The sequence below is a fragment of the Pongo abelii genome, chromosome 9 (assembly GCF_028885655.2).
Source record: "Pongo abelii isolate AG06213 chromosome 9, NHGRI_mPonAbe1-v2.0_pri, whole genome shotgun sequence".
In the NCBI taxonomy this organism is placed as follows: domain Eukaryota; kingdom Metazoa; phylum Chordata; class Mammalia; order Primates; family Hominidae; genus Pongo; species Pongo abelii.
The window spans coordinates 16,233,155-16,258,089 of record NC_071994.2 but is presented as its reverse complement, the minus strand read 5'-3'; the positions used below and the strand labels follow the sequence as shown (position 1 = coordinate 16,258,089).

At 39.4% G+C, this 24,935-nt stretch overlaps 1 pseudogene; it reads left to right on the top strand.

The window, feature by feature from the left end:
* The first annotated feature begins 1,709 nt into the window (after positions 1 to 1,709).
* Positions 1,710 to 24,535, top strand: LOC100442945 (glycine N-acyltransferase-like protein 1; annotated as a pseudogene).
* Positions 24,536 to 24,935: the final 400 nt, after the last annotated feature.

Here is a 24,935-nt window from a genome sequence, read left to right as displayed (position 1 = left end):
AGAGTGGACTTGCACACGTGCACCAGGAAATGTATTCGAGGATATTCATAGCAAAATTTCCCACTGCTTTTAGTAGAAAAGCCCCAGAATGTGCATAAGCAGTTGATTTCTTCAGTGAATTCTCTCTAACTGTAAAATTGGACACACAATTTCATCAACTACAATAAACCTCAAAAAAGTAGGACAAATTACAGAAGAACACATTCAGCTGGTTGTGGTTATATAAAATCAAAACAGGCAAAACTAAACAATTTACTCTTTATAGTTTTACAGCATATGTATATGTCCCTAAATAAGTGTAAGACACTAATAATTTTAAAACAAATTCAGACTTGGTGGGTGTCCATGAGAATGAGAAAGGGAGACAAGATGAAGGAGGGACACACTGTATGCCTCTAATGATTTTCACTGTTTTTTTCTTTAGGTGGGAAGGAAATATATGGTTGTTTAGTATATGAAATATAGGGTGTCATAAACTGCTTTTGCATGTGGAATATGTTTTATAGTTTTTAAAAGCACAGTATATGAGATAGAGGAAGAAGCTGAGAACTATTCTCAGGATACTACCTTGAGTAGTCAAATGGGTAATGACACAATTGTCAGAATCAGGAACACAGAAAGTGGGGCAAAATTGAATTTTATGACTCTGGTTTTGAAAGGGTTAAGTGTGAAATGCCTCTGACATATCCAAGAGTAGATGTCAAAGAGGCAACAAAATATTAATATCGGGAAATTAGATGACAGGTCGTTGCTGCAGAGATAGATTTGAGCAATAAATATTTAAAAATATGCAGTGATGGGAGAGCCCCAATAGCAAAAGGAAATCACTATTCCTAAAACCTCAGCTGATTCCATTGCACCTACCTACTAAATGATCCAAGCCCAGCTGTCTCTTCTGATTTTACTCCCTCCAGGCTTATGCCTCTATTTATATAGGCTAGATACAATATTTCGGGCTTCACAATAATTTCCTTCTAAGTTATGTTCATGTATTATTTTTCTGATTCTTTATAGTCATTTATCTGTGTTCTTCTGTAGCTCACCGAGCTTTTTGAAGACAATTATTTTAAATTCATTCTCAGACAGTTCATAAACCTTGATTTCTTTAGGGTCAGCTATTGGTTATTATTTTTTACCTTTGGTGGTATCATTTTTTCTCTGTTGTTGACCTTGATTTTTAGGCTGAGCACTGGTGTCTGCACATTTGAAAAACAAGAAAAGTCTTCTATTCCTTGCATACTGGCTTTGTCTGGAAAATCCCTTTCCCAGTCATCCAGGAATTGTTGGTAGGATGTCCAATGTGGTCTGCGGGTGAACTTGTTGCCGAAGTGCTCAGGCAGGCTGGCCTGGTGCCTGTGTCAGCATGTGGTAGGCCTGATTCCTGGGTCTGTAAAGTTGTGCCTGAAGCCTGGATCCACTGGGGTGGATCCTTTCCCTGGGTATGTTGAAAGAACATAAAGCCTATGTCTATAAGAGCCGGCATGGAGGCTGTACCAATAGGCGCTGGACTGAAGCCTGGGTCCACATGGTCTCACATGGCTATGAGGTGGGCATTGAGCCTATGCTTCCAGGGGCTGGCCAGGTTTTGGGATTGGCCTGGTGTCTGAGTGTGCTGGAATGAGCCTGGAATCTGAGTCCATGGGGACTGGCCTAGTACTGGTGCAGGATTGGAGCCTGAATCTGGAGAAATGGGTCTGGGACCTTGGTAGATGGGGGCTGACCTGGAGCCTGAATCTTCAGAGATGGTTGTAGAGCCATGGTCCAAGATGGTCAGCCTAGCATCAGGGTCTAGTGAAGTCAGCATTTATCCTGTGTGTGCTAGAGCACAGCTGGGCCCTGAGTGTTTTGGATCCTGGGACATGAAACCCATCCTGGAGCCTGAAGCTGGCCTATCACTGGGGTCGAGGGGGACCAGCCTAGAGCCTGAGACCATAGGTGCTAGACTGGTTCATGTAGCCACAGGCACTGGCCTAGAGTCTGGGGTATGGCCTGGAGGCTGGGTGTGTAAGATCTGGCCTAGAACCAAAGTCTTCATAAGCTGGCATGGAGACTAGTTCCACAAAGGCTGGCTGGGTCCTGGGGCTATAGGAACTGGACTGGAACCTAGGTCCACAGAGGCAGTTTTAGATCCTGGGTCTGTAGGTACCAGCCCAATACTGGAGTCAACTCTGATGGGCCTGGACCCTGGGTCTGCTGGAGCATGGGACCAAAGGAACTGGCCTAGAGATGGGGGTGGCAGAAACTCCCTAAGCCCTAGGCAGGCCTGAAGCCTGGGTCTGCTGAGGCTTCCCAGATACCTGGCTAAGGGGTAGGTCTAGGGCTGCCAACCTTGAAATTGGCTGTGCCTGAATCCTGGATTTTTGTGAGCCAATCTAGTTCTGGGCTGGTCAGAAACCTAGGGTCGACTTGGGTTCTGTGACTACAGGGACTAGCCTGGTGCTAGGCTGTCCTAGATCCAGTATCCACAGGGGCCAGCCAAGAGGTTGGATCTGTGGACACTGGCTTGGTGACTAGAGTTGCAGGGGCCAGCCTGGTCCTTGGGACGTTCTGAAACCTGGAGTTGTGGAGGCCAGCCTGGTTCTGGGAGCAGTCAGGAGCCTGGAATTACTGGGGCTGGCCTGGTCCAGGGACAATCTGACACATAAGCATGGTGTAGACCTGACATTAAGATATAACCAGAAAACAAGTCCACCAGGCAAGCCTGGAGCCTGGGCTGTGGGATCTGCTCTGGCATAGTCTGCAGGTACCAGCCTAGACGTTGGGGTCATAGGGGCATACCTGTTACTGGATTTTACTGAAGCAGGCTTTATGTTGGAGTCCAAGGCAAAGTTCAGTGCCTACTTACCTTTTCTTCAAAGATTGCCTCTCTCTGTGCTCTGCTGTCTGGTGTTGTGGCAAGGGTGACACAGGTAATGTAACAGTGTTCTTTCTATGCTCTTCAATTCATCTTTTCTTGTTTCACTGCTACACAAAGATTCTGTAACATTTCACCTGGTTTACATAGCTCCTGTGAAGGTACTTTTATGCACATATAGTAGTATAAATTGATGTTTCTGTATGAGGATAAGTGCTAGAAAGTCCCATTTTGACATTTGCTGATGTCCAGTTTTATGGCATCCAATAGATTTCTATATAATGATTTTGAAAGTGCCTCAGCAGCATCAGAGACAGGTCTCCTGCTAATTTGGAAGGAAAGATGGCAGATCTATTGTTAAATGTTCTTGTCAAACACACACCTGTATACACACGATAATAATAATAAAAATAGAGCAGACAAAACTTTCGGAGGTGATGAATATGTTTATGACATACGTTGTGGTCATAGTTTCATGAGTATATATTCCTCCCTATATTCATCAAGATTTATACATTAAACACATACAGCTCTTTGTATGTCAATCATACCTCAATAAAGTAGTTTTACAAAAAAAAGATAAACACAATACGGGAAAAAGACTGTTGTCATCATTCTCCATGAAGTATGACTTCAATTTCACGTTTCTGATGGTTATTGAACTTCCAGATTTCCTGATTACAAGTATTATTAGAGAAATGATATGATGGGCTAGAAAGCAAAAAAAACACTATTTGAGGATGAGTCCATCAAATTTTCCCTTAACATAACAAATTGTTGTTCGAGATATTCAAACAAGTACCAGGCTAGAGGGAGAGAACTGTTTCCAGATCAAATATTTGTGGAAACTAATTTAACTGAAGTCTCAAGAGGAAGAGACTCATGATGAAATATCTGGAGGCACAATATGCAAAATTCATCACAAAGCAGAAACCAGCATCTTACAAAACAAAGAACAATGGCTAGGGATACAGAAATTCTGAGTTCTGGTCTCAGTTTTGTGTATGCAATCATGTGTCAACTTTCCAGGACTTAGATTCTTGAGACTAGACAATCTCTAATAAACCTCCTATCGGATTTTCCTCTCTTTCAGGAAGTTAGGCAGGTGCCCAGATCAGCTATGTGGTCACAACAGATGAAGAAAGAAGACTTCAGGTGTCTTTGCTTTTTTTTTTATTATCATTATTTCTAAATTTTAAGTTTTAGGGTACATGTGCACAATGTGCAAGTTAGTTACATATGTATACATGTGCCATGCTGGTGTGCTGCACCCATGAACTCGCCATTTAACATTAGGTATATCTCCTAATGCTATCCCTAAACGCTCCCCCAACCACACAACAGTCCCTAGAGTATGGTGTTCCCCTTCCTGTGTCCATGTGTTCTCATTGTTCAATTCCCATCTACGAGTGAGAACATGTGGTGTTTGGTTTTTTGTCCTTGCCGTAGTTTACTGAGAATCATGATTTCCAGTTTCATCCATGTCCCTACAAAGGACATGAACTCATCATTTTTTATGGCTGCATAGTATTCCATGGTGTATATGTGCCACGTTTTCTTAATCCAGTCTATCATTGTTGGAAATTTGGGTTTGTTCCAAGTCTTTGCTATTGTGAATATTGCCGCAATAAACATAGGTGTGCATGTGTCTTTATAGCAGCATGATTTATAGTCCTTTGGGTATATACCCAGTAATGGGGTCGCTGGGTCAAATGGTATTTATAGTTCTAGATCCCTGAGGAATTGCCACACTGACGGGTGTCTTTCTTAACCACACTGTTAGGACATGGATTTAGAGAATGCATTGGCAGTGACAAAGCAAATAATGAAATCTGAATTTGGAGTAGAAAAATAGGGAACAGGAGATTAAAAATTCAGAAGGAAAATATTTAGGAGCAACATTGAGAATCCTCTATTGCTTCATAGTATAGCCAAATTTCTTTTTTTCTCTTCTTTAGACTCTGAAATAACTAGAACACATCAAAGAGCTTTAAAATGTTCTAGGATGTCCAAGCCAAGAAAGCCTGTCCCGTGGATCCTATACCTTCCCAATTCCGTGATCCAGCTAAAACCACATACCACTTTCTGATTTCTCTGCAGGCATTGAAACCTCATCATCAACCCAGAACAGTTCGGCATGACTTGTTCTCTCCATGAACTACCTAAACATCCACTTTCTTCCTCTGTAAAAGCTTCAAGATTCCACCTTGGTGTCAAGTTTTTCTACAGAGGCAGAATGTTGTTTATCTCAAACTCCAGAGACCCTCATCCTTTTCTGGGATCCATTCAAATTGGTGCTATCAGTCTTTTTCACCATAAATGCAAGTCTCCACAAAAACCCTAGAAAGTTTTAAGATTCTGTGGATAGGTGCCAACGGCTGTCAGATGTCTCCCTAAGATGGCTGCTGCATCCTAGTTTTACATGGCTAAAGGTTAATAATGAATATTGATATGAATGAAACATCCCAGTGACCCTTGAACCATTGTTAGAGTACTCAGAGGGTGAGGCTCCACCAGCCTCCCATAGACACACAGCCATGCAGTCCCCATTCTCCACCATGAGCAAGAGTTTCAGGGCCTCACTGGGGTTCAAAGATGGCCAGGTCCTTGCCACTCTTTGTGGTATGAAGTATACCAACAAATAAAGATAGACCAAAACATTGATAATATAATAGCTTTAAAATGTGTATATTTTATAAATGTATGCTTATGACAACAAAAATGCCATGCAATACTATTGTCCTACTCACAAGAACAGTACAAGAATTATAAAGCTTTGGTTCAGAGTGGACTCTTGGCAGTGTGTAATTTATGGTGAACCTGTTCCCTCCATTATGAGTTTCTGTACCATTGGGTGATAACGCTGGAGTCTCAAATTTGGGACCCTTTGTGAAAGTGGGGACATGCCCAAATGGCTCTCCTAGGTGTCTACTCCACCATGACCCCATGATGTACCTGCAGAGTCCCAAACGCTGGAAGAACATTTAGGGGTAGCCAGCTGTAGATGCCTAGAATCACAGGTCTCTCACACAGCCTGAAAAGCCCAAAGAAGATTAGCATAACCTCAGCACCTGTGAAACCAGAATTCATTGCTTCCATTCAGCGAGCCCATGTCCATACCAGAATCCAAGCTGCCATGAGTGTTTCGGGAAGTCACTTATGACTAACACTGAGTATGATGGGACTGATATCAGAACTGAGCTAGGCCCAGAGAGCCTGAGGCCATGACACATAAGGCTAAACCTTTCAGTTTTGATTCACAGACTAGATACATCAGAGAAGTGGACTTGGAGAATCCCCTGATGCAGTCTTGCAGAGTAACCACTCTGTCAGATAGCATGTGATTCTGAGAGGAAGGCATATGGGTCTAGCTCCAGCCTTATCGCACTGCAACTCATAAGCACGGACTGAGTTCTGGAGAGACTCCAGAGCTGACCTGAAACGCTGATGCAAAGTAGTCTGCTCTGGAACTGAAGTGGTCTAAGAATCTGCCAAGCTCAGCAGCCCTACAGAGGAGAGAGGAGCACACAGATGGGAAAGGAAGCTACTCTCCTGGCCAAGGTCCTGAGACAGAGTTTACCAGAAGCATAGGCAGATTTAATGCCAACTGGAGCTAGTTGAAACTCACCAGATGATCCCATCCAGACAATGGGACACCAGGCTTCTCACAAATTATGGCTGCTTCCTTAGGTCTCCTGAGTTCCTGTTTTTCTACACATTGTTACATTTCTTCCCTACTATGTAAACTCATAATTTTAGTTGGTCAGGGAGTTGGATTTGAGACGGAGCTTCCATCCCCTCTACTACAACACCCAATTCAGCCGTCTTCCTTGGCAATAATTGGTGATATTCATTGGTTTTGTGTGAGGTGAGCTGCAGGACCTAGACCACACCCCTGGTGTTTCAGTAAGATTTTGGTTCTCCGACCAGGAACACTTTGGCTTGGCTGCCATGGGCCGGGAGACTCAAAGCCCTCCTGAGCATCTGCTTACCCAATTTTGGCTGGAGATGAGTTCCCTCTCTCTGGGATCAGCTGCAGCTGGCTCCAACCATGCTGCTGATTGCCTTGGAAGAACTGCCTTTGAAATTTGACATCCAGAGAGGTGACTGTCCTTTGTGGGCCCAGACAGAAGGATGTGCTCCTCTCAATTTGGGAAATTTTTAAAGGAATTTCCACTTGCAGGTTGAACAAGCCCAACTGATGAAGTGAGGGAAGTACACTGACTGTCCAGTATAGACGCTCTTGGGGACTTGACATTTTGTGTGTGTCCAGGCAAGTGAGTGTCTTTTGTGAGTACCACACAGTGGGATCAGCTCCTTTCCATTTGAGGAATCCTGAAGGAATTGTCATTTGCAGGTTTATTGAGTTCAACCAAGGGAGAGAGGAAGCACCCCAGCTCTTTCAGTTTGTACACTTTTGGGGCTGTTTGATCCTGAAGCAGTTGGATAGTGTTTTAGTGATTATTTGCATGTGTCTGATAGAGTCATGGAAAATTAGAATTTGGTAAACCGAAACTCTTTGGTAAGACTGTTTGGCCCCAGTATAGTTTGGAATCTGGAGTTGCTGTTGAATGGGAAAGTGGATTGAAGTTCCATGTATCCAGGCTTTTGTGCTGCTGTTGGGCCTGGTTAGTATGTGGTGTTCTCCTGTGATGCTATTTGACCCCAGTGTTCTTCGGAGTCTGGAGAGTTTTACCCTTTAAAAATTAAACTGCCACAGAATTGGCTTTACCCATAATTTTTGTTCACAGCCTACACTGGATTACCTATGAAGGCTAACAAAGTTCAGCCCTGTGGACATGTTTGCAGACTGGTGGGTTTGTATTGCTATAGCTACAGTTGCAAGGTAAAAGCTATTGGGTCTTTGTGTGTATATGCATCTAGATGTGATTATGTATAGGCACATGTATTACATCATATGTTATCACTGCCAAATTGGCTTATAAATAAAACAGCGCTCATAGATTAAGTTAATAAGTCCAAAGTATTTTTCATGGTCGTGTTACTTAAGTAAATCTTTAGCAAGCCATCATTAAAATTATTGTAAAATAAAAATAGAAATCTCTTCAGAATTGTCAGCATACATTTTTGTGTGGGTTGTATATTTCTCTCTGCTAGATATTTTGAGACATCAGAGTTTGGCACAGAAGTTTATAAAACTGTAACCAGGAGTTTGAGACCAACCTGGGAAACAAAGACCACCCCCTCATATCAATAAAATAAAAATAAAACAATTAGCTGGGCAGAGTGATTCATGCCTGTAGTCCCAGCTACTCAGGAGACTGAGGTGGGAGGATTGTTTGAGGCTGAAAGGTCAAGGCTGCAGTGAGTTGTGATCCAACCACTGGACTCCTGCCTGGGTGACAGAGCAAGACCCTGTCAAAAAAAAAAAAACTAAATGAGGCAGAGAATGCCAATGGAGCACAGGAGCATTGCAGAGAGACTAGGGGAGAAATTGTAATTTTTAATAGGCTGGTCAAAGGAGGCCTCATTGAGCAGGTGGCTTTAAGTGAAGACTTAAAGAAGGTAATAGCGTTTTCTCCAGGTCTAATGAGAAAACAGAAAGCAGGCAAAAGACAAAAGACAGCCAAGTGCCTCAAGCAGAGAGGCCAAAGAGATTGAGGTTGGGGACGTGACTGGAGGTATGACAGGGACTTGACTGGAGGGACGTCAGGGACGTGACTGGAGTCTAAGTCATGAAGAACTTAAAGGGCTGTTATAAGGCACTTACATCTCTTCCTCCGAATGCGAATGGGAGTGACTGCAGAAGTTGCAAAAAGGAATGAGAAAATCTGGCTTTTGTTTTAAAAGGAGCATTCTGGTTTTCCATTGAGAAAAGACTAAAGACATTCTCCATCCAGAATAGACTGGCAAGAACTGTGAAGCATCTAAAAGTTTACCTAACTTGGGGCACTGTTTCGTAAATGCTGGCAGATGACACAAGCTTGCTGGGTCAAAGACCGGATTTTATGACTAGTTCAACAGGGAGAAAGATTTTTGTGTTTGTGTCCGTCCTCGTGGTTCCACAAGTCCTATAGAAGAAATAAAGAAAAGCAGATTAATGTTGGAAATGCAGCAGATGTGTGCTGCAGCCAAGGAACCCTGAATTTAGGGAGCCTAGATGTTTTATAATGTACTGCAAGCAAACCTGTCTGAACTTGGCTCCAAAGAGAGACTTATCTTTCTTGTACTGAAAAGTAAGGAAACCTGACCTCCACTTCAGAAGAAAGCAACATCTCTAGCTTCCAAGCTGTCCTCTTTACAAACATCCTTGAAAAGATAGCAGCAAACGCTGTCAATGTCCATGCTCCTAAAACATGCAGAAATGTGAGAGGCCATGAAGAATTTTCTCCCAACCACAATTAGGAGGATGTCTTAATGGACTGGATGTAAAGTGAATGAGGCAAATATACTTAAGAATAATTCCAACACTATGTTGAATAGGAGTGGTGAGAGAGGGCATCCCTGTCTTGTGCCAGTTTTCAAAGGGAATGCTTCCAGTTTTTGCCTATTCAGTAGAATATTGGTTGTGGGTTTGTCATAAATATCTCTTATTTTTTTGAGATATGTCCCATCAATACCTAATGCATTCAGAGTTTTTAGCATGAAGAGCTGTTGAATTTTGTCAAAGGCCTTTTCTGCATCTATTGAGATAATCATGTGGTTTCTGTCTTTGGTTCTATTTATATGCTGGATCACATTCATTGATTTCCATATGTTGAACCAGCCTTGCATCCCAGGGATGAAGCCCACTTGATCATGGAGGATAAGCTTTTTGATGTGCTGCTGGATTCGGTTTGCCGGTATATTATTGAGGATTTTTGCAATAATGTTCTTCAGGGATATTGGTCTAAAATTCTCTTTTTGGTTGGGTCTCTGCCCGGCTTTGGTATCAGGATGATGCTGGCCTCATAAAATGAGTTAGGAGTATTCCTTCCTTTTATATTGATTGGAATACTTTCAGAAGGAATGGTATCAGCTCCTCCTTGTGCCTCTGGTAGAATCCAGCTGTGAATCCATTTGGTTCTGAACTTTTTTGCTGGGTAGGCTATTAATTATTGCCTCAATTTCAGAGCCTGTTATTGATCTATTCAGTGATTCAACTTCTTCCTGGTTTAGACTTGGGAAGGTGTATGTGTCCAGGAATTTATCCATTTCTTGTAGATTTTCAGGTCATTTGTGTAGAGGTGTTTATAGTATTCTCTGATGGTAGTTTGTATTTCTGTGGGATCGATGGTGATATCCCCTTTATCATTTTTTATTGCATCTATTTGATTCTCCTCTTTTCTTCTTAGTCTGGCTACTGATCTATCTATTTTGTTGATCTTTTCAAAAAACCATCTCCTGGATTCATTAATTTTTTGAAGGTTTTTTGTGTCTCTATCTCCTTCGGTTCTGCTTCGATTTTAGTTATTTCTTGCCTTCTGCTAGCTTTTGAATGTGTTTGCTCTTGCTTTTCTAGTCTTTTAGTTGTGAAGTTACGGTGTCAACTTTAGATCTTTCCTGCTTTGTCTTCTGGGTGTTTAGTGCTATAAATTTCCCTCACACACTGCTTTCAATGTGTCCAAGAGATTGCGGTGTGTTGTGTCCTTTTTCTCATTGGTTTCAAAGAACATCTTTATTTCAGCCTTCATTTCATTATGTACCCAGTAGTCATTGAGGAGCAGGTTGTTCCCTTCCCATGTATTTGAGTGGTTTTGAGTGAGTTTCTTAATCCTGAGTTCTAGTTTGATTGCACTGTGGTCTGAGAGACAGTTTGTTATAATTTCAGTTCTTTTACATTTGCTGAGGAGTGCTTTACTTCCATCTATGTGGTCAATTTTGGAATAAGTGCGATGTGACGCTGAGAAGAATGTATATTCTGTTGATTTTGAGTGGAGAGTGCTGTAGATGTCTATTAGGTCTGCTTGGTGCAGAGCTGAGATCAATTCCTGGAAATCCTTGTAAACTTTTTGTCTCGTTGATCTGTCTAATGTTGACAGTGGGATGTTAAAGTCTTCCATTATTATTGTGTGTGAGTGTAAGTCTCTTTGTAGGTCTCTAAGGACTGGCTTTATGAATCTGGGTGCTCCTGTACTGGGTGCCTATATATTTAGGATAGTTAGCTCTTCTTGTTGAATTGATCCCTTACCATTATATAATGGCCTTCTTTGTCTCTTTTGATCTTTGTTGAAGTCTGTTTTATCACAGACTAGGATTGAACAAAGGGCTAAAGGGCATGAGATCCAGGCTGAGCCTAACACCTTCCCTAAGGATGTTCTTTTGATTTCCTGGCTTTCTGACAATTTGGGATCGAAGACGAATGCTTAGATTATTTAATCCATGGTCCATTTTCCTCAAAGTGTGATATGCTAAATAGTTGTAGGAAGCAAAATAGTTATTTTCACTTCACTAACTTTGTAGTTATTGTGTGCATTTTAGCATCATAACTATAGCATCAAACCATAACTTCATATACGCATTGCTTTGAAGAAGGCTAGTTTTTATAAAGTGAGTCAATAAACAAAAATATTAAAATATAAAGGTTGAAATATGCTGCAATTTAATTTGAATTACATTTACCTTGTCAGATTTCATAGTATACCATGTTTCTTTCAATGTTGAAAGTCAATTTGATTTTGAATAATAACTTTTTAGGGTGGGATACAGAATCTACCTAGAAAAAATTATTTTTTTCTTGTTGGTTTTTAATCACAATTATAACATATGCTGATTATACAAGGGAAAAATTTAACATGATTTTAAGAAGTTAATAACCTCTCACTTCCCCTATCCTCCTCACCTCATTTCCTACCCTTTGGGGTAATCAATGTCCTTGTGCATATTAACGTACACTGATGATCTCTCCTGTCATCACTTTTTAAATTTTTTTATTTATTTATTTTTTATTATACTTTAAGTTTTATGGTACATGTGCACAACGTGCAGGTTAGTTACATATGTATACATATGCCCTGTTGGTGTCCTGCACCCATTAACTCCTCATTTAACATTAGGTATATCTCCTTATGCTATCCCTCCCCCGTACCTCCACCCCACAACAGGCCCCGGTGTGTGATGTCCCCCTTCCTGTGTCCATGTGTTCTCATTTTTCAATTCCCCACTATGAGTGAGAAAATGCGGTGTTTGGTTTCTTGTCCCTGTGATAGTTTGCTGAGAATGATGGTTTCCAGCTTCATTTATGTCTCTACAAAGGACATGAGCTAGTTCAACCATTGTGGAAGTCAGTGTGGTGATTCCTCAGGGATCTAGAACTGGAATACCATTTGACCCCGCCATGCCATTACTGGGAATATATACTGTCATCACTTTTTAATTTGCCTTTGACATATGGGCATCCCTTTGGGAAAACCAATACACCACTGATATATTCGTTTTAGTAACTGTGGCATTCCACAGAGCCAATACAATGCTATTTAGTCAGTCTTTCTCCTGCTGTTAGGTTCAAATTGTTCATACTTTGTTGCAAGTACAAACAATTCTTCAAAAAATGGCCTCATATACATGTCTTTACATCCTGGAAACTTTTCTCAATACAATTGATTTCCAAAAGGGATATCTCCAAGTCAGAGTTTATTTTATCATAAGTAAGCACTGCCAGATTACCTTCCCAAAGGATTCCAGTTTTATTTCCATTAGCAATGTGTGGAAGAATTGTTTCCCCACATTCTCATGGGCACTGAATGTTATCCCTCTTTTAATTTATGCCAAATTTCACTGGTGGGTGAAACATGGCATCTTATTGTAGATTTAATTTGCATTTCCATGACTAGTGATAGTCAACATATTATATTTTCATATATTGATCAGTAATTTGGGGTTTACTTTTGAAATCTTTGCATTGTTTGACCATGTTTACACTGGGGTTTTGTGTCATTCTTAAAATTCTGTGTGTGTTTTGGATACTAGGAATACTAACACAAGGCATATGCTACAAATCTGTTGCCCAATTTAGAATTAATTTCTATTTTATTGATGGAGATTTTGACATGAAGAAATTTTTAACCTTCCTGTAATCAAATATGTTATATTTTTCACTGTGACTTCAGAGGTTTTGTTTTCTTTAGTTGATAATTAGGAAGATTTTTCCTACTCCAAGATCATGCAAGTGTTTTCTTATTTTGTGTTACAGTGAATTAATTTTTACTTTTGACATTTCAATCTTCATTCTATTTAAAATGTGGTTTTGAATAGCATGAAATAACATTCTTTTATATTTTTCTTCCCTATGACTGGCTAATTACTTTAGTACTATTTATTAAATAAGTCATTCCACTACTGAAGCATAAATGTCTATTTTATCATATAACCTTTATATATTTTTGCTTGTTTCCATTCTTTTCTTATGCTATTTCATTTTTTGTGGTAAATTTTAATATCTAATAAAGCCAATCACCCCTGACCAATACTTTTCTTACTTTCTAATTCATATACACTTAAGAGCTATATGAACATCAACTAATTTTTTCAGTTCCCCACCAACTACCTCAACTAACTATTGCAATTGTGATTGGTATTGTCTGAAAGACAATTGTGGAAAGATTACTATTTTTGTGATACTACATTTTGTCATATAGAAATACGATCTTTTTCTCACATTTTTCAGTTTCTGTTCTATGCCATCTTGTAAAATTTAAGTGTTTTCCTGTAATAAACTACGTGAATTTCCATTAAGTTTACTTTTTGGTATTTTATACTATTCGTTAAAATTATTAAATTATTTTTCCTTTTCTATTTCTGAGAATTATTATTTTGTTATTGCTTTTCATTTGTATTTTTGATTTCCAAATACGCCACACTATTCTTTAAAATCCTGTTTGTGTAGGGTGTTATATGTTTTTGTTTTTTGCCAAAGTCTCTTGGATTTTCTCAATGTATGATACTGTAATCTACAAACAAAGCTATTTGCTGCTTCTTTGACAATACTTGTAAGGGTTTTTAGGTTCTTTACTTATTGCACAATGTGCAACCTAAGGAAACAATACCAACTAACAATAATAATATTTTTATACTTGTCTTATTCATGATTTTAATCAAATAGCTATAACAACATATATTCAGAATTACATTTGATTCTGTCGTTATATGTTTAGAGCATTTGCCTCTTTTTCGTACTTTCATAGAACTTTTATTTATAATGGAGAGTAAATTTTATATTCTTTCATTTCTGTCTTTTCTATTTGGCAAATTACATACTCATGTAATTTTTCCTCCTTTAATTTATCACAATAAAAGATCTTCCAATCAAAGCCTTTCTAGCCTTTCTAAAACAAACTTTTCATGTTCACATTTTTTTACCTTTTTTTTAAATTATACTTTAAGTTCTAGGGTATATGTGCACAACGTTCAGGTTTGTTACATAGGTATACATGTGCCATGTTGGCTTGCTGCACCCATCAACTCCTCATTTACCTTAGGTATTTCTCCTAATGCTATTCCTCCCCCAGCCCCCCAGACCCCCACCCCCTGAAAGGCCCTGATGTTCCCCATCCTGTGTCCAAGAGTTCTCATTGTTCAATTACCACCTGTGAGTGAGAACATGTAGTGTATTGTTTTCTGTCCTTGTGATAGTTTGCTGAGATTGATGGTTTCCAGCTTCATCCATGTCCCTGCAAAGGCCATGAACTCATTCTTTTTTATGGTTGCATAGTATTCCATGGTGTATATGTGCCACATTTTCTTAATCCAGTCTATCATTGATGGACATTTGAGTTGGTTCCAAGTCTTTGCTATTGTGAATACTGCCACAATAAACACACGTGTGCATGTGTCTTTACAGTAGCATGATTTATAATCCTTTGAGTATATACCAAGTTATGGGATCGCTGGGTCAAATGGTATTTCTAGTTCTAGATCTTTGAGAAATCACCAAACTGTCTTTCATAATGGTTGAACTAATTTACACTCCCACCCATGGTGTAAAACCATTTGTATTTTTCCACAGTGTCTCCAGCATCTATTGTTTCCTGACTTTGTAATGATCACCATTCTAAATGACGTGAGTTGGTATCTCATTGTGGTTCTGATGTACATTTCTCCAATGACCAGGGATAATGACCATTTTTTCGTGTGTCTGTTGGTTTCATAAATACCTTCTTTGGAGAAGTGTCTGTTCAAATCTTTTGCCCACTTTTTGATCGGATTGTTTTTTTCTTTGAAATTGGTTTCTTTATAGATTCTGGATATTAACCCTTTATCAGATGGGTAGATTGCAAAAATTTTCTCCCATTCTGCAGGTTGCCTGTTCACTCTGATGATAGTTTCTTTTGCTGTGCAGAAGCTCTTTAGTTTAATTGGATCCCATTTGTCTATTTTGGCTTTTGTTGCCATTATTTTTGTGTTTTAGTCATGAAGTCTTTGCCCATGCCTATGTATTGAATGGTATTGCCTATGTTTTCTTCTAGGGTTTGTATGCTATTAGGTCTTACATTTAAGTCTTTAAACCATCTTGAGTTAATTTTTGTATAAGGTGTAAGGAAGGGATCCCATTCAGCTTCCTACATATGGTTAGCCAGTTTCCCCACCACCATTTATTAAATAGGGAATGGTTTCCCCATTTTTTGTCTTTGTAAGGTGTGTCAAAGATCAGATGGTTGAGATATGTGTTGTTATTCCTGAGGCTATGGTTTTGTTCCATTGGTCTGTATATCTGCTTTGGTACCATGCTGCTTTGATTACTGTAGCCTTCTAGTATTGTTTGAAGTCAGGCAGCATGATGCCTCCAGCTTTGTTCTTTTTGCTTAGGATTGTCTTGGCTATTCTTCCTCTTTTTTGGTTTCATATGAACTTCAGAGTAGTTTTTTTCAATTCTGTGAAGAAAGTCTTTGGTACCTTAATGTGGATGGCACTGACTCTATAAATCACCTTAGGCAGTATGGCCATTTTCACAATACTGATTCTTTCTATCCATGATCATGCAATGTTCTTCCATTTGTTTGTTTCACGTTTTATTTCAATGAGCAGTGATTTGTAGTTCTTGAAGAGGTCCTTCACTTCCCTTGTAAGTTGGATTTCTAGGTATTTTATTCTCTTTGTAGCAATTGTGATTGGGAGTTCACCCTTGATTTGGCTCTCTGCTTGTCTCTTATTGGTGTATAGGAATGCTTCTGAGATTTGCACATTGATTTTGTACCCTGAGACTTTGCTGAAGTTGCTTATCAGCTTAAGGAGATTTTGGGCTGAGACGATGGGGTTTTCTAAATATACAATCATGTCATCTGCAAACAGGGACAATTTGACTTCCTTTTTTCCTAATTGAATACCTTTCATTTATTTCTCTTGCCTGATTGCCCTGGCCAGAACTTCCAACACTATGTTAAATAGGAGTGGTGAGAAAGGGCATCGTTGTCCTGTGCTGGTTTCCAAATGGAATGCTTCCAATTTTTGCCCATTCAGTATGATATTGGCTCTGGGTTTGTCATAAATAGCTCTTATTGTTTAGAGATACATTCGATCAATACCTAGCATATTGAGAGTTTTATCATGAAAGGCTGTTGAATTTTGTTGAAGGCCATTTCTGCATCTATTGAGATAATCATGAGATTTTTGTCTTTGTTTCTGTTTATGTGATGGATTATGTTTATGGATTTGCATATGTTGAACCAGCCTTGCATCCCAAGTATGAAGCCGACCTGACCGTGGTGGATAAGCTTTTTGGTGTGCTGCTGCATTCAGTTTTCCAGTATTTTATTGAGGATTTTTGCATCGATGTTCATCAGGGATATTGGTCTAAAATTCTCTTTATTTGTTGTGTCTCTGCCACGCTTTGGTGTCAGGATGATGCTGGCCTCATCAAATGAGTTAGGGAGGATTCCCTCTTTTTCTATTGATTGGAATAGTTTCAGAAAGAACAGTACCAGCTCCTCTTTGTACTTCTTGTAGCATTCGGCTGTGAATCCCTCTGGTCATGGACTTTTTTTGGTTGGTAGGCTATTTATTCTTGACTCAATTTGAGAGCCTGTTATTGGTCTATTCAGAGATTCAACTTCTTCCTGGTTTAGTCTTTGGAGGGTGTATGGTTCCAGTAATTCATCGATTTCTTCTAGATTTTCTATTTTATTTGCATAGAGGTGTTTATTGTATTTTCTGATGGTAGTTTGTATTTGTAGGATTGGTGGTGATATCCCCTTTATCATTTTTTATTGCATCTGTTTGATTCTTCTCTCTCTTCTTGCTAGCGTTCTGTCAATTTTCTTGATCTTTTCAAAAAACTAGCTCCTACATTCATTGATTTTTTGAAGGGTTTTTTGGGTCTCTATCTCCTTTAGTTCTGCCCTGATATTAGTTATTTCTTGCCTTCTGCTAGCTTTTGAATTTGTTTTATCTTGCTTCTCTAGTTCTTTTAGTTGTGATGTTAGGGTGTTGACTTTAGAACTTTCCTACTTTCTCTTGTGGACATTTGGTGCTATAAATTTCCCTCTACACACTGCTTTAAATGTGTCCCAGAGTTTCTGGTACGTTGTTTCTTTATTCTCATTGATTTCAAAGAACATCTTTATTTCTGCCTTCATTTCGTTATTTACCCAGTAGTCATTCACGAAAAGGTTTTTCATTTTCCATGTAGTTGTATAGTTTTGAGTGAGTTTCTTAATCCTGAGTTCTAATTCGATTGCACTGTGGTCTGAGAGACAGTTTGTTGTGATTTCTTTCTTTTACATTTGCTGAGGAGTGTTTTATTTCCAATTATATGGTCAATTTTAGAATAAAGGCGATGTGCTGAGAAGAATGTATATTCTGTTGATTTGGGGTAAAGAGTTCTGTAGGTGTCTATTAGGTCCACTTGGTGCAGAGCTGAGTTGAGATCCTTGACATCCTTTTTAACTTTCTGTCCCATTGATCTGTCTAATATTGACAGTGGGGTGTTAAAATCTCCCATTATTATTGTGTGGGAGTCTAAGTCTCTTTTTAGGACTCTAAGGACTTGCTTTATCAATCTGGGTGTTCCTGTGTTGGGTGCATATATATTTAGGATTGTTAGCTCTTCTTGTTGAATTGATCCCTTTACATTATGTAATGGCCTTCTTTGTCTCTTTTGATCTTTTTTGGTTTAAAGTCTGTTTTATCAGAGACTAGGATTGCAGCCCCAGCTTTTTGTTGTTTTCCATTAGCTTGGTAGATCTTCCTCCATCCATTTATTTTGAGCCTATGTGTGTCTCTGCGTGTGAGATGGGTCTCCTGAATACATTACATTGATGAGTCTAGACTCTTTATCCAATTTGCCAGTCTGTGTCTTTTAATTGGGACATTTAGCCCAATTACATTTGAAGTTAATATTGTTATGTGTGAAATTGATCCTGCCATTATAATGTAGCTGGTTAATTTGCTTGCTACTTGATGCAGTTTCTTTATAGCATCAATGGGCTTTACAGTTTGGCATGATATTGCAGTGGCTTGTACTGGTTGTTACTTTCCATGTTTAGTGCTTCCTTCAGGAGCTCTTTTTGCGCAGACCTGGTGGTGACAATATCTCTCAGCATTTGCTTGTCTGTAAATGATTTTATTTCTCGTTCACTTATGAAGCTTAGTTTGGATGGATATGAAATTCCAGGTTGAAAATTCTTTTCTTTAAGAATGTTGAATATTGGCACCCACTCTCTTCTGGCTTGTAGGGTTTCTGCTGAGAGATCAGCTGTTAGTCTGATGGGCTTCCCTTGGTGGGTAATCCGACATTTCTCTCTGGCTGCCCTTAACATTTTTTCTCATTTCAATCTTGGTGAATCTGACTATTTTGTGTCTTGAGGTTACTCTTCTCGAGGTTGCTCTTCTCAAGGAGGATCTTTGTAGTGTTCTCTGTATTTCCTGAATTTGAATGTTGGCTTATCTTCCTAGGTTGGAGAAGTTCTCTTGGATAATATCCTGAAGAGTGTTTTCTAACTTGGCTCCATTCTCCCCGTCACTTACAGGTACACCAGTGAAACATAGATTTGGTCTTTTCACATAGTCTCATATTTATTGGAGGCTTGTTTGTTTCTTTTCACTCTTTTCTCCCACGTTGTCTTCTCACTTTATTTCATTAATTTGTTCTTCAGTCTCTGATATCCTTTCTTCCACTTGATTAAATTGGCTATTGAAACTTGTGAATGCATCATGAAATTCTTGTGCCATGGTTTTCAGCTCCATCAGGTCATTTAAGGTCTTCTCTACACTCTTCATTCTAGTTAGCCATTCATCTAACCTTTTTAAAAGGTTTTCAGCTTTCTTCCAATGGGTTTGAAGATGCTCCTTTAGCTTGGAGAAGTTTGCTATTACCAACCTTCTGAAGCCTACTTCTGTCAACTCGTCAAAGTCATTCTCCTTCCCATTTTGTTTGATTGCTGGCAAGGGGCTGCAATCCTTTGGAGGTGAAGAGGTGCTCTAGATTTTGGAATTTTCAGCTTTTCTGCTCTGGTATCTCCCTATCTTTGTGGTTTATCTACCTTTGGTCTTTGATGTTGGTGATCTACAGATGGGGATTTGCTGTGGATGTCCTTTTTGTTGATGTTGGTGCTATTCCTTTCTGTTTGTTAGTTTTTCTTCTAAAAGCCAGGCCCCTCAGCTGCATGTCTGTTGGAGTTTGCTGGAAGTCCATCTATACCCTTTTTGCCTGGGTGCCACCAGTGGAGCTGGCAGAACAGCAAATATTGCTGCCTGATCCTTCCTCTGAAAGCTTCAACCCAGAGGGGCACCATCCTGTATGAGGTGTCTGTCGGCCCCTACTGGGAGGTGTCTCCCAATCAGGCTACATGGGTGTCAGGGACCCACTTTATGAGGCCCTTTGTCTGTTCTCAGAGCTCGAACACCATGCTGGAAGAACCACTGCTCTCTTCAAAGCTGTCAGACAGAGACATTTAAGTCTGCAGAAGTTGTCTGCTGACTTTTATTCAGCTATGCCCTGCCCAAAGGGGTGGAGTCTATAGAGGCCATAGTCCTTGTTGAGCTGTGGTGGGATCCACCCAATTGAAGCTACTTGGCCACTTTGTTTACCTACTCAAGCCTCAGCAATGCTGGACGCACCTCCCCCTGTCAGACTGCAGGCTTGCAGGCTGATTTCAGACTGCTGCACCAGCAGTGGGAAAGACTCCATGGGTGTGAGACCTGCTGAGTCAGGCACGGGAGGGAATCTCAAGGACTGCTGGTTGCTAAGACTGTCGAATACTACAGCATTTGGGCAGAAGTGTACCATTTTTCCAGGTGGAGTCTGTCATGGCTTCCCTTGGCTAGGAAAAAGAAATACCCCAACCCCTTCTGCTTCCTGGGTGAGGCAATGTCCCATGCTGCTTTGGCTCTCCCTTGATGGGCTGCACCCACTGTCCAACCTGTCCCAATGAGATAAACCTGTTATCTCAGTTGGAAATGCAAAAATCACTCATCTTCTGCTTCTAACTTGCTGAGAGCTGCAGACTGGAGGTGTTACTATTTGGCCATCTTGGAAGTGCTCACATTCTTTTGATATACTACTGAATATTTTATGCAGAATGTTTATATATGTATTCACAAGAGTAAATGGTCAATAAGTCTCTTTTTGTTATTTTTTTTAACAGATTGGGCATTAGGAACTTTTCTTCTGTTTCCAAAGCTCAATATTAATATTATGTGTTTGTTTTGGCTTGTGTACTATTGAAATGTAAAATAATCTGATTTTGGCTACTTCGTATTTTTTAATTTTAAATTTTTTCTTTAGATACAAGGGGTACATGTGCAGATTGGTTACATGTGAATATTGCATGACGCTGAATTTTGGAGCACAAACAGATCCCATCTCCCTGGTAATGAGCATAGTACCCAATAGTTTTCTAACCAGCCCCTCTGTCTCCACCCTCTAGTAGTCCACAGCGTCTACTGTTCCCACATTTATCTCCATGTATGGTCAATGCTTAGCTGTCAGTTATGAGTGAGAACATGTGATATTTGGTTTTCTATTACAGCATTAATTTGTTTAGGATTATTGCACAGTGGAAAGTAGTCTGGAAGTTTCTGAGAACACTTAAAATAAAGTTACCATTCCACCAAACAGTGTCATTAGTAGGTAAATAGCCAAAAGAAAATGAATGATTCTACCCAAATGACACATGCATTTTTATATTCATTGCTGCACTGTTCACAATAGGAAAGAAATGGAATTAACCCAGATGCCATCAACTTTAGACTGGATTAAAAAAAGTGATACATATATTCCTGTGGAATACTACAGAGCAACAGAAAAGAATAAAATATGGTCCTCTGTAGCAACATGGGTGGAGCTGGAGGCCATAATGCTTGTCCAATTTTTAAATGGTAGATTTTAAATTTAATTTCCGATATTTTATATTAGTTTGTTGAGGTTTTCTATGTTTTTGAAAGTCAATTTTGATAGTTTATTTTTGAGGGATAACATCCATTTCATTTCTCAATAAATATGTTGCCTTTGAGTAGTATATAATCTTCTATTATAATTTTTTTGTTCTTTCCTCTGTTTCCATTCTCATCTCTCATACTCTATGCTTATTTTTTTAATTTTGCTTTTTCTCTGTCTCTCATATTTCCTTGAAATGCCTTACCAGAAGTTTATCGCTCTCTCGCTTCTCTTTCTGTTTTTGACATTTAAAAATGAACTTTGGTTTTTATATATCCTTTACACTATGTCTTGTTTTCCATTTCATTATATGTAGCTATCATTTTTATAGATAGTTCCATTTGCTGTCTTCTAGTTTACTTTCATATTCTTTTTATAATTCCTTGAATATTTATTTGGCTATTTTCAGTCATTTTTTTAAAATCGGGTCTTTTAAAACATCTATTTTAAATTCACGGAAGTTTTGATTTTGGCCAAATTCAGCATCTTCCATTCATAAAAACACTCACAAATTCTTGAAGTTTTCTTTAAAATTAGTTACACTATTTTCTCTTTTTTCTATAATAACATTAATATTCACTGCTAAAACGCTCACACTTATTGTTTATATTTCCCACGAGAAACAGAAATTCATCTTCCCATGAAGTTTGTGGCTTGCCAGAATGTGATCACCAGTCTCTTTTTTTCAAACCCATAAGTCTAACACCACATAAATTACCCAGAGTGCTGCCAAAATTTCAGTTATTTCATTCTATTTTGTGGGCTTTTGGCTTTAAAGACAGCGTCATTCTTTGAAAAGGCTGATATCCTGTAGGCTTCGGAAAAGGCAATGTCTCATTAATGTTTATATTCACTAAAGTATCTTGCCCAAGCCCTGGACACTGTGGATTCTAGGACACTATAGATTCTAGGTGTCTGGCGAAACAGTAGGCACTGAAATTTAGAGAAATCACAGTTAAATTTATTTTGAGCCAAGTTTGAGGGCTTAATCCCAGAGACACAGACTCAGTACATCCCAGAATGTGTCACACAGAAAGTTACGTGGGGGCACAGTATATATAACAGGGGGATACCTGTGGCCCAGGAGGTGAGAGAAGCAGGGAGAGAAGCAACTGTTGCAATCTTCTGATTCTGCTGGGTTCTCCGTGATGCTATATATAAAAGAAAGTAAGTGTGCAGTTGAGTGAGTAGGGAGAGAGTTGAGGCATCTTAAGGCCTGGTGGAAGCTGGCTGATTTCATCCTGTCTCTTTTCTGGATCTCATAAGCAGTTTTATAACCAGTACTTATCAGTGAAATATTTAACAAACTCCACTTACACAGGCAAGATTTAGCAGCAGCTTATAAGCCTAGGTTTTATTATCTGTATGCCCACCTGCAGCCATCATGGGCCACTGGTAAAATTTTCTTTGAACTTTCATTTTTCTGATAATTACAGTCAGTGAGAGGTGAAGAAAAAGTTCAGTTGAATGATCTGACCTTTCACCATCCTAAACAGGAGATGACTGACAACATGGATTCATACACAAACCTATATTTTATGTTATCCAAAGAGAGTAAAAAATCACAAGAAGTTTTGAAATATGTGAGATCATAAACTGGAAACAGATACTCCAAATCCAAGATAACAAGTCTGAAGAAACGGGCAAGCAACAGTGTTTCTCAAATTGAATCATCACCTAATATTATTAGCATCAACCTGAGAGCTCGATAGAACTGTAAATTTACAAAAACTCTGGGGGCTGGGAGAAGTAGAGAAATCTGTGGTGTGACAAAGACTCCAGCAGATTGTGGTGTAAAGTGAAGTTTGATAACGACTAAGCATTGATATATTAATCAGGTGGGAGCAGTGTAGGTAGAGAACTCCAAGTCTGACAATATTGCTTTCTTGGCTTTCTTCCCAGGTCTTCAAGAAAGTTTAGGTGAGGAGATAGGAGTGGCTGCATTTATTATTATTCTTATTATACTTTAAGTTTTAGGGTACATGTGCACAATGTGCAGGTTAGTTACATATGTATACATGTGCCATGCTGGAGTGCTGCACCCATTAACTCACCATTTAACATTAGGTATATCACCTAATGCTATCCTTCCACCCTCCTTCCAACCCACAACAGTCTCCAGAGTGTGATGTTCCCCTTCCTGTGTCCATGAGGCTGCAATTTCAAAATCACTGAAGGTAGAGCAATCGAGAGCAGTCCTCTTTATTATGGAGAATATCCTGAAGTTCCATGACTCCAGTAAAAGCAAGGTTGGAAGATGAGCTGAGTCAGGCCACCCAGATGATGAATTTGAGAGACAAAAACATGTGCTGATCATTTATAATTGCTATTTCTTGTACATTTTTGTTACTCACATAAATGGGTTTTGAAATGAAAAGAGGATGAATTCATTCTTTGGGATGAATAAAAGTTGTCAATAGTCAAAATGCACAACTTTGCAATGGTGTGTCATTAGAGAAGAAGAGTCCCTGGGATCTCTAGAATAAGACAGCACCCAGAAATTACAGGGGTGAGGATGAATGTTGTTGTCTTTCTTTTTGTTTTCTACTGTGAAACTCCCAACTTTAAGAATACCCTGCTGGTTGTCTCTTACTCAGGGCTGATAAATGATAACTGGAGGTGAGGGAAGAATGAGTGGAGCCGGCGTTACATCAAGCACTGTATAGGAGCCCTGCCAGCAGCCTGTATGCTGGGTCCAGATGGGGCTCCGGTATCATGGTTAACCTTGGACTCATCTTGTGATGTGGGAATAGCCTACAGCATGAAAAAATACCAAAGGACAGATGCCATGGCACAGGTGATCGTAGGATTCATGAAATATCTGCATCAGAATAATAGTCCATTTTACTTCTCTTTTTTAGAAGTAAATGAAGACTCCCACAGATTTGTGGGGCTGTTCTATTCCTTTGAGGCCACCTGTGAGTTCCACCAATGGACCGGATACCCAGAGAATCTAGTTCCATTTTAGACAATGAAGCTACTTAACAATCTTGTGCCAGCCATCTCTTAATATATCCGTAGTAGAAACCATAGAATAGTTTTCTTCACTTACAAATATTTATTTGGCATTTATGATATGCCAGGAGCTTTTCTAACATAGAGACTTAGAAAACACAGCCATGCTCTTGTGGAACTTACAATGCAGGCTGGAGGCAGGGGAGGGCATTTTCTTTTAATATGCATAAGTGTAGTAGGGAAGGATAGGGTTAGCAGTAAACATGTAACTAGAAAGCCAGGCTCAGTTCTTACCTCTTGGAATCAGAACTCTATGAAATGTGGTTGACAGGATGTGCTATCTGGAAGATAAATGAAGGACTTTAAAAAAATTGTCACTAGAATATACCTAATCTATATGGATACTTTATTGGAAATAAATACCCCTGCTATATATGGATTTATGAGGCAAGGGCTACACTAAAGAATGGTATCAGTCTCTTTGTTTAGTGACTAGCAAAGTATCAATGTAAAGCCTCAGACAAATGGATTTCCTAGGCTACATTTCATCATTGTTATGCAGAAAAGGAAATCTAGAGAATCACGTGGACTGGCCTTGGGGCCTCTGCTATGGAAATACCATTTGTTGTGCCTCACTTCTCCTACTCTTTCTCACTTCCTCATCATTATTGAAGCATGACACAGGCAAGGTGTTGCATGCGAATCTGGTTATAAGTTCAGCCTTTGGTGTTTGCACCACTGCTATCTTAAAGGGTCAGGGGCGTTCCAGGGGAAGTGACCACTAAGGTGAGGACTTGAGAGTGAGTAGGAGTGAGC